Genomic DNA, 15060 nt, shown 5'->3' on the forward strand with positions numbered 1-15060 from the left:
ATTTAAAATATGACTTTATCTATTTTAATACATAAAAGACTTTACAATCAATCAGAATTAAAACAATAAGTAAAAAGTAAAAAAAAAAAAAAAAAAAGAATTGAAGAGATGTTAACACCAAAAACTGCACATCAAATTTGTCTGAATCTGTCAATTTGCTCCCTCATTGTAATCATCATATTTTCTTTCTCTCCTGAACTATAATAATCACTTGTGAACTCTTCTACTAGTTTCTACTCTTGTTTCTTCCTAATCAATCAATTATCCACATAGTAGCCAAAGTGATCATCTTAAAACATTAGTTTGATCATGATCCTTCCTTCTACTTCAAATGTTCAGTTGCTAAGGCATGGCTGAAAATCCTTATATGTCCGGTCCTATAGATCACTCTAATTTCTTCTCCTACCACTCTACTTCACTGGCTAGCTCTTCTCTAGTATTATTAGTTCTCTGGGTATTCATTGAATACTCCAACTTTGTTCCTGTTTTAGACTTATTCACTGTCTTTGGAAAAGCTTTCTTCTAACAATGGCACACAATTTACAAACAGAATTCTAGTCTCTGCTTAAATATACCAGGTTTGTTCTCATTCCAAACTATTACCACTGCCATAGAACTGCCCATAGAGTTCCCAAAGCTATAAATCTTTATGGCAGCAGACTCCCTGATCCTTCTTCTACAAAGCAGCTGGTAGGTTCAAACTGTTGGCCTTTTGGTTAGCAGCCCAATGCTTTAAACACAGTGCCACCAGAGCTCCCTGTTCTAATTTCAAGGCCTTGTTATTATTGTCTTTGTTGTTGTTACTTGTTGCTATCAATTGACTCTGACTCATAGCAGCCTTATGCATAATAGAATGGTATCTTGCCAGGCTCGCCTTAGCATATGCTATTAAATCTACCATTTTAAATGGTCTGTCTTCTCTGTTTCAGATAGTTGCTTACTTACCATTCCTCTGCTTCCCAGTTATATGCCACCATTAGAGACATGTTATTCATAAAATCTGTGTCAAAAGGTACTTTCTATTTTTGGTTTAAAATGGAGTATCTCCTTTTTCACTTAGAAATTATACTAAGTAACATTATCAATGAGAAAATAAAGTATGAATTTCATTTCCTGTAGTAGATGAGAATACATTTGTAACAGGCAGAATTCTAACATGAACCCCAAGATATCCTTTCCCTGGTATATATACTCTATATAATTCTTCTCCTTTGATCATGGGTAAATCATAATATGATGGAGTATCACTTCCATGATGAAATTATTAGTCATTTGACATTAAGTTAATCAAAAGGGAGATTATCCTGAATGGACATGACCAGTCAAGTTAATCTTTTTGAAAATGTGAAGTATCAGAGAGATATTTCCCTGTTGCATTCAAAGATGAAGGAACTGCCATGTTGTGGAGAGGGCAGTATGAGAGGGAAAGATGGGTAGGCTCCAGGAGTTGAGGGGCTTGGTCTACTATTGCAAGGAAATGAATGCTAGTGCTAAGCAGTAAGCTTTCAGACAACGGAGCCCTAGATAAGATAGCAGCTCCTACCATTATCTTAATTTCAGCATCCTGATACCCTGAGCAGATAACTCAGTACTTTCATGCCTGGAATCCTGACCTACAGAATCCTAAGATAATAAATTTATGTTTTACGCTTCTAAGTTTTTGGTGATTTATTACACAGCAATAGAAAACTAACACAAACTATATAAATTATATACTGTAACAGGCTCTAAAATCAATGGAAGTCAAACAAAAAGTACAGAAGTACGCCAGGAGAGAAGACTTGCAGCCAAATACCTCAGAAAAAGCTGGGAGAGCACTGTTCTCTAAAGTGCATGACGTGCACATAGGGGAAAATAATCAACAACCCACGTTTTGAACAATAGAATTTTGTGCATAGGCTGACATTTTGAATTTCCCTGGATCTATTTTTTCCTCTCCAAGGAGAATTAGGGAAAGAAGGTTTAAATCATATATCACACTGACCTTGTATATTTGATGTAACAGAGAGAAGGGAAAAAAAATGAGTTGTGAGTAGCTTGGCAGTTGTTGGTATCTGTGTCTGTTGGCTTAGGATGAAAAAAACAAAACAACCAAAAACTCACTCACTCACATACAATCTTCTATCGTTTGGAACTTCAGTGAGAATAATGGAGAATTTGGGGCAACTTATAAATGGCCTCAGTCCTTCCCATGAGAATAGTTTATCTAGGAAAAATATATCTTTTAAAAAATGATTATTGAAGGAAGTAGCATAGTATCTATACAAAAATATAATTTTAAAACAAGGAAGGACATAGAACAGAAAAGAAAACACACAAGCAAGTTAAAGAAGAACTTATCTGTCACTGATCATGACAACTATTATAAAATCTACTGTCTAGTGTTCAAATACATCTATTAGAGGACTTTAACTAGCAGAGCTTGAGAAAGAAATAGAAAATAGACATTAATAAATTACTGCTTCCATTTTTTTTTTTATTTCAGGATACAGAAAACATCATCACCACTGGCCTAATCATATTTGTTGTTGTTGTTATGTGCCGTCGAGTCGGACCCCACTCATAGCGACCCTTCCTTTGGTTTCCGAGGCAGTATCACTACGGAAGTAGATTGCCCCATCTTCCTCTCGAGGATTGGCTGGAGGGTTTGAAGCCCCAGCCTTCTGGTTAGCAGTCAAGTGCCTTAGCCACTATGCTACCAGAGCTCCCACTAATCATATAGACAGTATACAAAATTGTGACTTTTTTTTATACTATCAGAGAGTTGTGGAAATTGATGACTTCAGATGAACTGAACTGAAATGAGTTAATATGTCTCAGTAAGAAGAGCTAGGACCTAGGAACAGTTTCACATTTTTAGGATTCATGAGGAAGAGATGACTGCTACAAAAGCAATAAGAAGGCAACAGCAAACTGTTAATGATTTCTTAAGTTACTAGGAAGGAAGATTGAGCAATCCACTTCTATAGTGATACCACCTCAGTAACCTTAGGAGGGGTTGCTATGAGTCGGATCTGACTCCACGGCAGTGAGTTAGTGTGAGTAGAGGGCAGTTATGAATCTCTGGGAGCCTCATCACAGGAAAGCCTGAAGGTATTTACAACCTTTTTGGGTCTCCACTGGCAAAGCAGGAAAACTGAGAGAGCCTTCTTTAGTGGTACCAAGATATGAAACCCTTTGTGCTTCCTGGGCTACACTCACAAGACATAAAAGCTAAAAGCCACTGGGGAAGAAGCTGAAAATTATGTGCACAGAGGCCAGGTATCTGTCCCACTGCACAGTACCTCTTCAGCAACAACAAAAAAAATGTATTGCCACAGAGTCGATTCAGACTCATAACTACCAGCATTGATTTTCCCAGACAGTAAATCTTTATGGAAGTAGATTGCCCTATCTTCCTTCCTCTTAGCAACTGATGGATTTGAACTTCCAGTCTTCTGGTTAGCAGTCAAATGCCTTAGGCACTACATCACCAGAGCTCCTTACCTCTTTAGCAAGTAGGCTTTCAATATGCACACTTTGAAAGAATGAATGAAAGTAAGTAAATGAAAGAGTAGGTGATTGAGTCACAACAGAGCTAAACAAAGTCTAATAAGTTAAATATATATATATATATATATATATATATATATATATATATAATCAAATACAAGTTAAAACAAAATGAAATATCAGCTCGCCTATCTAATTTGCAACCCACTTTACAATTACAACACACAACACTTTCAAACATTGCTGGGTTACAGTTTGTAATAGATTAGAATAATATTTACAAAATGGAAAAATTGTACTTAAATTCCTAATTAATGAAAGATTTGTTAAAGAATTGGGTACAACTTCTTTGAAATGTTGTGATGCAATAAAAACCCGTTTTTTAAGAACAATGGTATGGGAACATTTTTTAAACAAATTTGAACAAATTTTTTAAAATAAAAATGCATGCACACACAGACACATATACATGGCCAAAATTGTGCAAGTATATAAGGGAAGAGTTTCAGATTGGTTATATCTACATCTTAGGGCTATATGTACATTTAGCTATTGTCTAAGTTTTCTACAATGAACATATAATAACTTTTTAAACAAACATAATTTGAAATACAAACGTTGCATCATGGATGGTCTAAAATCTAAAAAGTAAAATGCTTAAGTGTATACTGAAAGACAGCTGTAAAGTATAATATATAGTGTAAAGTGAAACATATAGTTTCTGAGACTCAGTCTTACAAAATAATGTTTTAAAGTACTTATTTTCTATTTGAGGTCAGCAGATGGAACATTTCAGGCTTGAGATGCATTGGTATCTTGGTACAGTCTAAAAAGTGTGAGTTTAATTGATATAGTCCTGGATTCCAATCCATCTCTACAGCTTCTATGTAACAGGTTATTTTTATGTAGATGAATAATGATACATAGCTCTCTGAAAAAAATACATTCATTTAAATGTCTCCAAGTTTCAGTTTCCATATACAAAGAGGTCATATTAGTGCAAACCTCATAACAGTTAAAAAACATAATGCTGAGGGAATTGCCTGGAATATATTTCTTTAGTGGTTATATACATACTAACAAACCCAAACCAAACCCACTGACATCAAGTTAATTCCAACTCATAGTAATCCTCATTGGGTTTCCAAGGCAGTAAATCTTATGGAAGTAGATTGCCTCATCTTCCTTCTGTAGAGCAGCTGGTGCATTTGAACTGCTCACATTCTGATTAGCAGCCAAATGCCTCACCAACTATGCCATCAAAGCACCTTATCTATGTGCTATACATGTATAAATGCAAATTTAGAATGCAAAAGTTGGAAACAAAGGAGAAGGACCAGCAGTTGGATAATATGGCCTTCATGATAGAAATGATGCCAGAGATCACATGATAGAATTTTGCAAGACCAACGACTTACTCATTGAAAATACCTTTTTTCAACAACATAAACAGTGACTATACACATGGATGCACCAGATAGAATACACAGAAATCAAATTGATTGCATCTGAGAAAAAAAGATGATGGAGAAGTTCAATATCATCAGTAAGAATAAGACTGGGGCCAACTGTATAATCAGCTGGCAATTGCTCACATGCAAGTTAAATTTGAAGCTGAAGAAACTAAAAACAGGAACAAGAGAGCCAAAATATAACCTTAAGTATATTCCACCTGAATTTAGAGACCATCTGAAGAATAGATTTGATGCACTGAATATCAATGACTGAAGACCAAAAAAGTTGTGGGATGACATCAAGAACATCATACATGAAGAAAACAAAAGGTCACAGAAAAGACAGTAAAGGAAGAAAAGACCAAAATGGATATCAGAAGAGACTCTGAAGCTTACTTTTGAATGGAGAGCAACTAGAGCAAATGAGTAAAAAAAAAAAAAAAAAAAGATGAAGTAAAATACCTGGAAAGAATATTTCAAGGGGAAGCTTGAGAAAACAAAGTACTATGATTAAATGTGCAAAGAACAGGAGCTGGGAAACCAAATGGAAGGATGTGCTCTGCATTTCTCAAGCCAAAAGAACTGAAGAAAAAATTCAAGCTTTGAATTGCAATATTGAAGGATTATGTGGGTAAAATATTGAATTACCCAGGAAGCATCAAAATAGGATGGAAGTAATGGACAAAGTCACTGTACCAAAAGTAATTGACATTCAACAATTTCAGGAGGTAGCATAGGAACAAGAACTGATAGAATTGAAGAAAGATGTCCAAGCTTCCCTGAAGTTGTTGGCCAGAAATAAGGCTCCAGGAATTGATAGAATACCAATTGAACTGTTTCCACAAATGGATCTAATGCTGGAAGTACTCACTCATCTATGCCAAGAAATTTAGAAGACAGTTACCTAGACAACTGACTGTAATAGATATCCATTCCAAAGAAAGGTGATCCAACAGAATTTGGAAATTATCAAACAATATTACTACTGCACACAAGTAGTATTTTACTGAAGAAAATTCAAAATGGTTGAAGTAATACCTTGACAGGAAACTGTCAGAAATTCAAGCCAGATTCAAAAGAAACCATGGAATGAAGGATATCACCACTGATCTCTGCTGAACGCAGAGAATACCAGAAGGATGTTTACTTGTGTTTTATTGACTATGTAAAAGCATTCAACTGTGGTGTAGATCATAACAAAAAAAATTATAAATAACATTGAGAAGAATGAGAATTCCAGAATACTAAATTGAGCTCATAAGGAACTTGTACACAGACCAAGATGCAGTTGTTCAAACAGAATAAGAGGATACTGCATGGTTTAAAATAAAGAAAGGTTTATGCCAGGGTTATATCTGTTTGATATGCTTGTTCAATCTGATGCTAAACATATATTCCAAGAAACTGGGCTATATGAAAGAGAATGCAACATCAGAATTAGAGGAAGAATGATTAACCTGTGATATACAGATGACACAAATTCCTTGCTGAAAGTGAAGAGGATTTTAAGCACTTACTGATGAAGATCCAAGACTACAGCCTTCAGTATGGATTATACTTCAACATAAAGAAAAAATATCCTCATAAGTGGACCAATAAACAACATTATGATAAATAGAGAAAATATCGAAGTTTTCAAAGATTTCATTTTACTTGGAACCACATTCAATGCCTGTAGAATCAGCGATCTAGAAATCAAACATTGCATTGCATTGAGCAAATCCCCTGCAAAAGATCTCTTTAAAGTGTTAAAAAGCAAAGACGTCACCTTGAGGACTAAGGTGTGCCTCATCCAAGCCATGATATTTTAGATCATCTCATATACATGTGAAAACTGGACAATGAATAAGTAAGACAGACCAAGGAATTGATTCATTTGAATTATGGTGTTGGCAAAGAATATTGAATATACTGTTGACTGCCGCAAGAATAGACAAATTTGTCTTGGAAGAAATACAGCCAGAATGCTCCTTAGATACAAGGATGGAAAGCCTTCTCTCATACTTCGTTCACGTTATCAGGACCAGTCTCTGGAGAAGGACTTGAAGATGCTCAAAAGAATATGGTGTCAGTGAAAAAGAGGAAGGCTCTTAAGGAGACAGATTGGCAAAGTTGCTACAACAACATACTCAAAAATAGCAATGATTGTGATGGTACTGCAGGACCCGGAAGTGTTTCGTTCTGTTGTTCATGGTATCACCATGAATTGTAACTAACTCAAGGGCACCTAATGATAGCAACAACATGTATTTATAAAGGAGCCTTGGTAGTACAGTGGTTGAAGTGTTCAGCTGCTAACCAAAAGGTTGCAGGTTCAAACCCACCATGGGAGAAAATGTGGCAGTTTGCTACTCTAAACATTACAACCTCAGAAACACTATGGGATAGTCCTACTCTGTCCTATAGAATCATATGAGTAAGAATTGACTCAATGGCAAAGGGTTTACGTTTTGGTATATATGTATAAAACATGTCTCTAGTTGGCAGCACTCAGCTATTAACCAAAAAGTTAGCAGTTTGAAACCATCTGGAGGCACCTTGGAAGAAAGACCTGGCTATCTGCTTCTGAGCGTTAAAAGCCTAAAGATACTACTGAGCACAGTTCTGGTAGCACCGTGGTTAACTATTAGGCTGCTAATCGAAAGATCAGCAGTTGAAGTCCATTAGTCTCTCCGCTGGAGAAAGATGGAGCTGTCTGCTTCCTTAAAAGATTTACAGCCTGAGAAATGCGTTGGGGCCATCTAACTCTGTCCTATAGGGTTGCTATGAGTTGTAATCCATTTGACAGCACAGGGTTGGTGTGGTTTTTTTGGTTTATTTTTTCTTTTTAGTAGTGTTGCCATGAGTTGGATTTGCTTAGATGACAACTGTTATACATATATAAATTGTAATTAATGTAAGATTGAAATTATGTGCCAATAAAAATGGAGACTTGTAATCACATACTGACAAATGGAAGTGTGTTATGGAAACTACATTTTCATAAAGAGGGGATTAGTTATGCTTGCAATGAAACATAAAAGGCCACTGTATTTTCTATCTTACACAGGCAATTTTAAGAGTAAACAGAAGGAATTTACAAAATTTAATTTAATAATAACATGTATTTTATTTTTGGTCCCAAACTCAGTTTATTCATTTAGGATGGGCAGAAATATGAAAGAAAAATGAAAGAAAGCCAAGATTTAAGGGAAGACTCTAAAATAAAATATGCATACACAGACTTGAAACAATCTGGTCGTAGGGTAACAAAGTAACAGGTTTTTCTCCACACATTCCTCACACTCCCAAACAGGCACTGAATCCCAGTATGCAAACAAAAGGGACATATTGTAAAGGTGATTCATACAGCTGGGGAGACAAAAGGCTGTACCAGCCAAAGCCAGCATTTAACAATCCTCTCTAATGAAGAATTTGTTTTTTCGTTTTGGAGGAAAAGTGACATATTTGAAAAAGTGGCATATTTTTTAAAGTTTCTATTTTTAAACATTAACAAATATACCTCAAAATAACAACTAACTTTCCCATTTTTATAGAAACCCAGTTTTTCATAAATATCTGTTTGAACTTTCATCTACATATGTGCTGCTATCTTTTTGAAAACTCAATCACAGGGTAATTTAGTCTTTATTGGTAAATGTAGAAAGGCTCTCAGATGGCTTAGAAGAAATAGAACAAAATTAGTTTGGATTTTTTTCCAAGTGGATTGTCACAATCTGTGCATGTTATTTCCCTCATTGTTACATTTATGCAACATTCAGATTCCCTTCCCTCCTTTATCCTTCTCCTCTTTACCATAAACGGGGTGATATTAAGTGGGTATAATTACCTCTAGATCCTTTATAAACATTATACATTAGCTAAGAGAGTGCAATGCTTGAATGGTTGCTATTGGTTTAAATTTGGCATGTGACATTGAAACAATGTGTCTTTTTGCTCTGCCCAAGAAAATGACAGTCAGGTTTCCAAGCACAGATAGGGGAGAAATTCTCTTTCTATGCTGTTCTTTAACATTCCAGAATCTGTTTTCTGTCATGATCTTCCTTCAAAGGCACTTCAATTTTAGCACAGCTGCCAATAGATTCCAAAAATGGCTAGGCATTAAGGCGAAGTGTTTATAGAAATGCCTTAGTCTGATTTCTAAGGAAGTTTACATTTGACATGATACTTACAAATGGCATTAAATCAGGATTATTTGCTATTAAAACCACAAAGCAATTAAGCTACATGTGAATTTCAGAGTTACAATACAAATTATTTCTATATTCAAGTAGCTCCAAGATATTCTTCAAATTTGGGGAATCTGATAAGAGGATTACACAGGATTCAAGTATCCTTTTTTTTTTTTTTTTTAGTAATGACAATGTTGTCAGAAATATTTGAAATAATTTGATTTAAAGATACTTCCAATTATTCTAGATTTATTTTTTTTCCTATTTTGTGCTTCCTGCACCCTTTATTTACAGTTTTATGTTGAACACTTTCCAAAATGGTTGTCAATTACCCATTTCCACTTCTGTTTCTCCCTGTTGACTGGAATTTTTGTTCCCTTCCCCTTTGTGTACAGGTTTAAAACATAACACCAGAGCATTCTTGGGATTCAATAAATTTTCTTTTGTATAGTAACTGGTTTAAAGTCTGCATTAACAACTACCTGTACGGAAGATCTGTTTCACAACACCAAATTCACTTCCATGGGGGATTCCCACTTCTGCTAGGAAATGAATTAATTACCATACCATTTCAAATCCAATATAGTTACTTCCTGCTTTTAATACAGTCTCCTTGGGACAAATACTCAACTTTTTCTCATATACTTCCTTGTTTTTAGTGTTTGATTAGATGGTACCTGAATTTAGTGGATAGTAGCTGGGCATTGGAAGAGATAGGGGAAGAAAGAAGGGTAACCAGGCCATAGTGCTACATTAGGTTTTCCAGAATCTAAATCTCTTAGGGTGATTTTTCTAGCCATGGCCAAACCTGATTTACCCATCCTCCAATTATATTCCAGTCTTTAAAAATGAGGACAGAGAGATGAAGTGCAACTAATTTCCTATTTAATGGTGTGACCTCAAAGTTGTATACATTATTTCTGTCTGTCTCCAGTTGGCTGGATCTTAACTTCATGGATCATGCAAATAGAAGAGGTAGAGTATATATATATATATTACTAACTATAATATAAGGAAAGAGGCAACATGTTCTATAAAATGGGTGAAAACAACATTGAACAGAAGTTGCTTAGAGGAAGGATTACTTCATCTTGAGGTGTTAGGTAACACATTTTTTAGAGAATGTCTCTCACAAAATGACCTGGATAGATCACATTTGATTGATTCATTGAACTAATATTTAGTGAATTCAGCTATGCACTAAGTAATGGGAAGCAAAATGATTGAAGTACTTTCCCTAATGGGAGTTAATTACAATTTTGGTCTAATATTATTACCTCATAAAATGAAAATACGATGATGAAGACTAAGATTTTGACAGAGTTTCTGTAGAGTTCAGAGTCCAATGATATAATTGAAATAGAAATACTACACTTTCAAATCAACGTGGGCAATAGCAAACAACTACTGAGAAAAAAGTTTGTATGATGAATAATGTATCTTTTGACTTGAAATAGCAGAAAACATAACTAACAGAGACAAGGTCTGGTGCTGGTGCTTAACAAACAGCATCTAAGACCGGGTTCATCCATTCTTCTGCTCCATCCTCTTTTTGTTGGATTTTTTTTTTTTCTCTCTCGTCTTTATATTCTTCTCTCAGGGTTTCAAGATAGTTTCCATGAGTCAAGCAAAAATAACACATTTGAAGCCAGGAATCAGGATGGTGCAAATGGGATGTTTCAGTCATTTTGCTTTCTCTTTTTACCAGTAAAGGAAGAACATACACAGAAGCGCCCTAGAAGACTTTGCTTTTGGCTTACTTAATCATGACTACAAGAAAATTTAAGGAAATAAGCACCTGTAAAAGAAAAAAAGTATTCCAACAACTAACTTAAATCAAAAATGGCTAGATTGACCCCTAAAGTGGAGCACATTGCTACCCTAATAAAATCATTTTAATAAGAAGAAATAGAGGAAGAACATCTTTTAAGTAAATAATAGATTATGACAAAACTATACAACCATCCAAATAATGATCCTTATATACTTTAATAATTCTTGTGCAACTTTTAATTTATCTCAAATTACCACAACCTCCTCAGGCAAATCGCTCTATAAATGACTCCATCTCTCTCCTTAATAAACAATATTCTTTTTCTACTCTCTCATCATCTCAGAATTATCTCTCATCATCTCAGAATTATATATTTTAAATAATAAAATCTGACACATTAAAAAAAAAATCTTCTGCCAACCCAGTGACTGACTCTAGCTATCTTGCAACTTGTTTTCCTTCCCTCTGGGGGCATCTATTTCTAATGTGTGTTTCTTATTCACTGCCTCTATTCAGTTACTTTCTATTCACTTCCGAATACAATTCCGTCTAATTTTTATTTCACCACCACAATAAACTATTACTGAGAAGGTCAACAATAGTCAACAACATTCATATTTCAAATGCAATAGAAAATTTTATGTTTTTATCAAATCAGATCCGTGTGTGGCATTTGATGATGTTTACCACTACCTCTTGCTAAAGTTAACACTTCCTTTAGCTTCTGAAAAATTATTACTCATTGGATTTTCTTATACCTCTCTGGCTTCATCTTCTTCATTGTCATTGTCATGATTCATGTTTTCTGCTTGTGTACCTACTCTGTTAAATAAGGAACCCCATAGAGCAGTTCTACGCTATAATACATCAAGTCACCATGAGCTGGAATTTACCAAACAGCACCAGCAACAACAACATACTTTGTTGATACAGGATATCAAATAGGTAAAAAATTCTCTACCAAGTATTCATATATTCTCAAAGTATCATTTCCAGTATATTACATATTAATTTTCAATGAAAAAAGATTACAATGCAGAGATATGTAGACACCAACTTAACTAACGGGAGCTCTGGTGGTGTAGAATGTAAGGCATTTGACTGCTAACCAGAAGGCTAGTGGTTCAAACCCACCACCCACTCCTCAGAAGGAAGATTGGGCAATCTACTTCTGTAGAGATACCACCTTGAAAACCCAAGGAGGGGTCATGACATTTATATACTTCTGTCAATAGGTGATAGAATATGCTAATGCATTTAAACAAAGATATAGAATTTCGATACAATTTGATGTAGTAGCCCCTGTGGTGGCTTATGTTGCTGTGAGGCTAAGGGCTATGCCACTGGTATTTCAAATACCAGTAGTGTAATCCAAGGTCAACATGTTTCAGTGGACCTTCCAGACTAAGATAAACTTGGAGGAAGGAAGGGGTCATCTACTTCTCAAAGAACTGGCCAATGAAAACCTTATGTGCATTCATAAAGCACATAAAATATTTACTAAAATGTACCATATATTGGGCTATAAGGAAGCCTTAGAAAATTTCAAACATTTGAAAAGAATGTATTTTCTAACCACAATATAATTAACCTAGGATTCAATAAAAAGCAGAGATGTATAGCATACATATGTATTATATACATAAATATATCCAATTAAAATCACAGTAAATTACAAAATATTTTTAATTTTCTGGAAGTGAAGGCAGATACCAAAATTTCAGGACTTAGTTAAAGAAATGCTTAGAGAAAAATTTATATTTATATTAGAAAAGAAAAGCTGAAAATCAATAATTAGGCTTTAATGATTTAAAAAATTAAAAAAGGATAAGTATTAAAATTTTATGCAATAGCTTGCAACTTTTAAGTTTGCTAACCACTCCTTCCATATGGGAGTATTTTTGTAAATGTAATAATTTTTTTTTTTTTTTTTTTTAATGCTGTGGAGAATAAATTGGTATAGCAGCACTTACAAAAATACTTCCATGGGCAAGGGGAAGGCCCAGTTGGCAAATAAATGTAGAAGGTGCATGATATTCGTGAAAGAACACAGTAGAAAGATAATAAAGATAAGGATAAATATTACTGACATGGGAAAAATATACAATAGAGAAAAATCTGACCAATTTTTTTTTTTAAGAAAACAAATAGATGACTATCATGATGCCTAATCAAGGGTGTGGAAATGAGGAAAGATAATAAATAATGGTGAGAATGAAAAGGGGACATAATTACAAATCCTACTAACTGAAAATAAAATAATTAAGAAGATTAATTTATGCCAAAAAGCATGAATAATTTGTATAAAATAAAATAATTTTTGAAAAATTAAACTAAAGTTTACTGAAGAAAAAATAGACTGGATTTATGTAAATATATTTAAGAACTACAAATCTTATTTATTTATTTATTTACTTTATTGTAGTCAAAACATACACAACAAGACATTTGCCAATAACTTCCACATTTAGAGCTCAGGGAAATTGATGACATTTTTCATGTTGTGCCACCATTATTGCTACCCTTTTCCAAAATATCCTACCACTTGCTATCATAAATCCATTGTCCCCCAAACAAAAGCTTCCCTTTTCCCTCTTCCTCCCACTCCTGATAACCACTAATAATTGTTGGTTTCCATATATATATATATATATAGTACCTAAGGCATTTGACTGCTAACCAGAAGGCTGGCAGTTCAAACCCGCCAGACACTCCTCAGAAAGAAGATTGAGCGATCTACTTTTGTAGTGATACTGCCTCGGAAACCCAAGGAGGGGGTCACTGAGAGTCAGATCCAACTCAACAGCAGTGAGTTTTTTAGTTTATATATCTTTTTTTGCCATATATATATATGTGTGTGTGTGTGTATATATATATATATATTTATATGTATATACATATATATTATATACATCACTTGTCTGTCAGTTTGTCGTACTGTGGTGGCTTGTGTGCTTCTGTGAGGCTAGAGGCTATGCCACTGGTATTTCAAATACCAGTAGGGTCCAAGGTGAACATGTTTCACTGAACCTTCCAGACTAAGATATACATGGAAGAAGGAAGAAGCCACCTACTTCTCAAAGAATTGGACAGTAAAAACTTTATGAGTAGCAGTGAATAGTGTCTGATATACTACTGGAAAACTTTAGCAATAGCCCTGAAACATTGTCTTACATAGTGCCAGAAGATGAGCCTCTCAGGTTGGAAGGCACTCAAAATACAACTGGGGGAGAGATGTCTCCTCAAAGCAGAGTCAACCTTAATGATGTGAATGGAGTAAAGCTTTCAGGACCTCCATTTGCTTATGAGGCGCAACTCAAAATGAGAAGAAACAGCTGCAAATATCCATTAATAACTGGAACATGGAATGTATGAAGTATGAATCTAGGAAATTTGGGAGTTGTCAAAAATAAAATGGAACACATAAAGATCTATGTCCTAGGGATTAGTGAGCTGAAATGGACTAGATTGGGCCATTTTGAATCAGAAAACCATATGATCTACTATGCCAGGAATAACAAATTAAAGAGGAACAGTGTAGCATTCATCATCACAAAGAATATATCAAGATTTATCCTGAAGTACAATGCTGTCAGTGATGGATAACATCCATACTCCTACAACGAAGACCAGTTAATACTACTATGATTCAAATTTACACACCACCCACCAAAGCCCAAGGCAAGAAAATTGAAGATATTTACCAACTTCTACAGTCTGAAATTGACCAAACATGCAATCGAGATGTCCAGATTATTACTTGTGATTGGAATGCAAAAGTTGGAAACAAAGAAGAATCACCAGTAGTTGGAAAATAGGGTCTTGATGATAGAAATGACACCAGAGATTGCATGTTGTCAGAAGGGACCATTCCCTGGAGAAGGATATCATGTTTGGTAAATTGAAGGCTCAATGTAGAAAAGTTGAACAAAAGAAGAAATTGAACAGGTCATCAAAAAATTACCAACTAAAAAATGTCCTGGCCCACATGGTTTCACCGGAGAATTCTTCAAAACATTCAGAGAAGAACTGATACGAACTCTATTCAAACTACTCCAAAACATAGAAAAGGATGGAATCCTGCCTAACTCATTTTATGAAGCAAGCATAACCTTGATACCAAAACCAGGCAAAGACATCACTCAAAAGGAAAACTACAGACCAATAT

The sequence above is a fragment of the Orycteropus afer genome, unplaced genomic scaffold, assembly GCF_000298275.1.
Source record: "Orycteropus afer afer isolate SDZICR_OR568_19922 unplaced genomic scaffold, OryAfe1.0 scaffold00126, whole genome shotgun sequence".
NCBI classification, from domain to species: Eukaryota; Metazoa; Chordata; class Mammalia; order Tubulidentata; family Orycteropodidae; genus Orycteropus; species Orycteropus afer.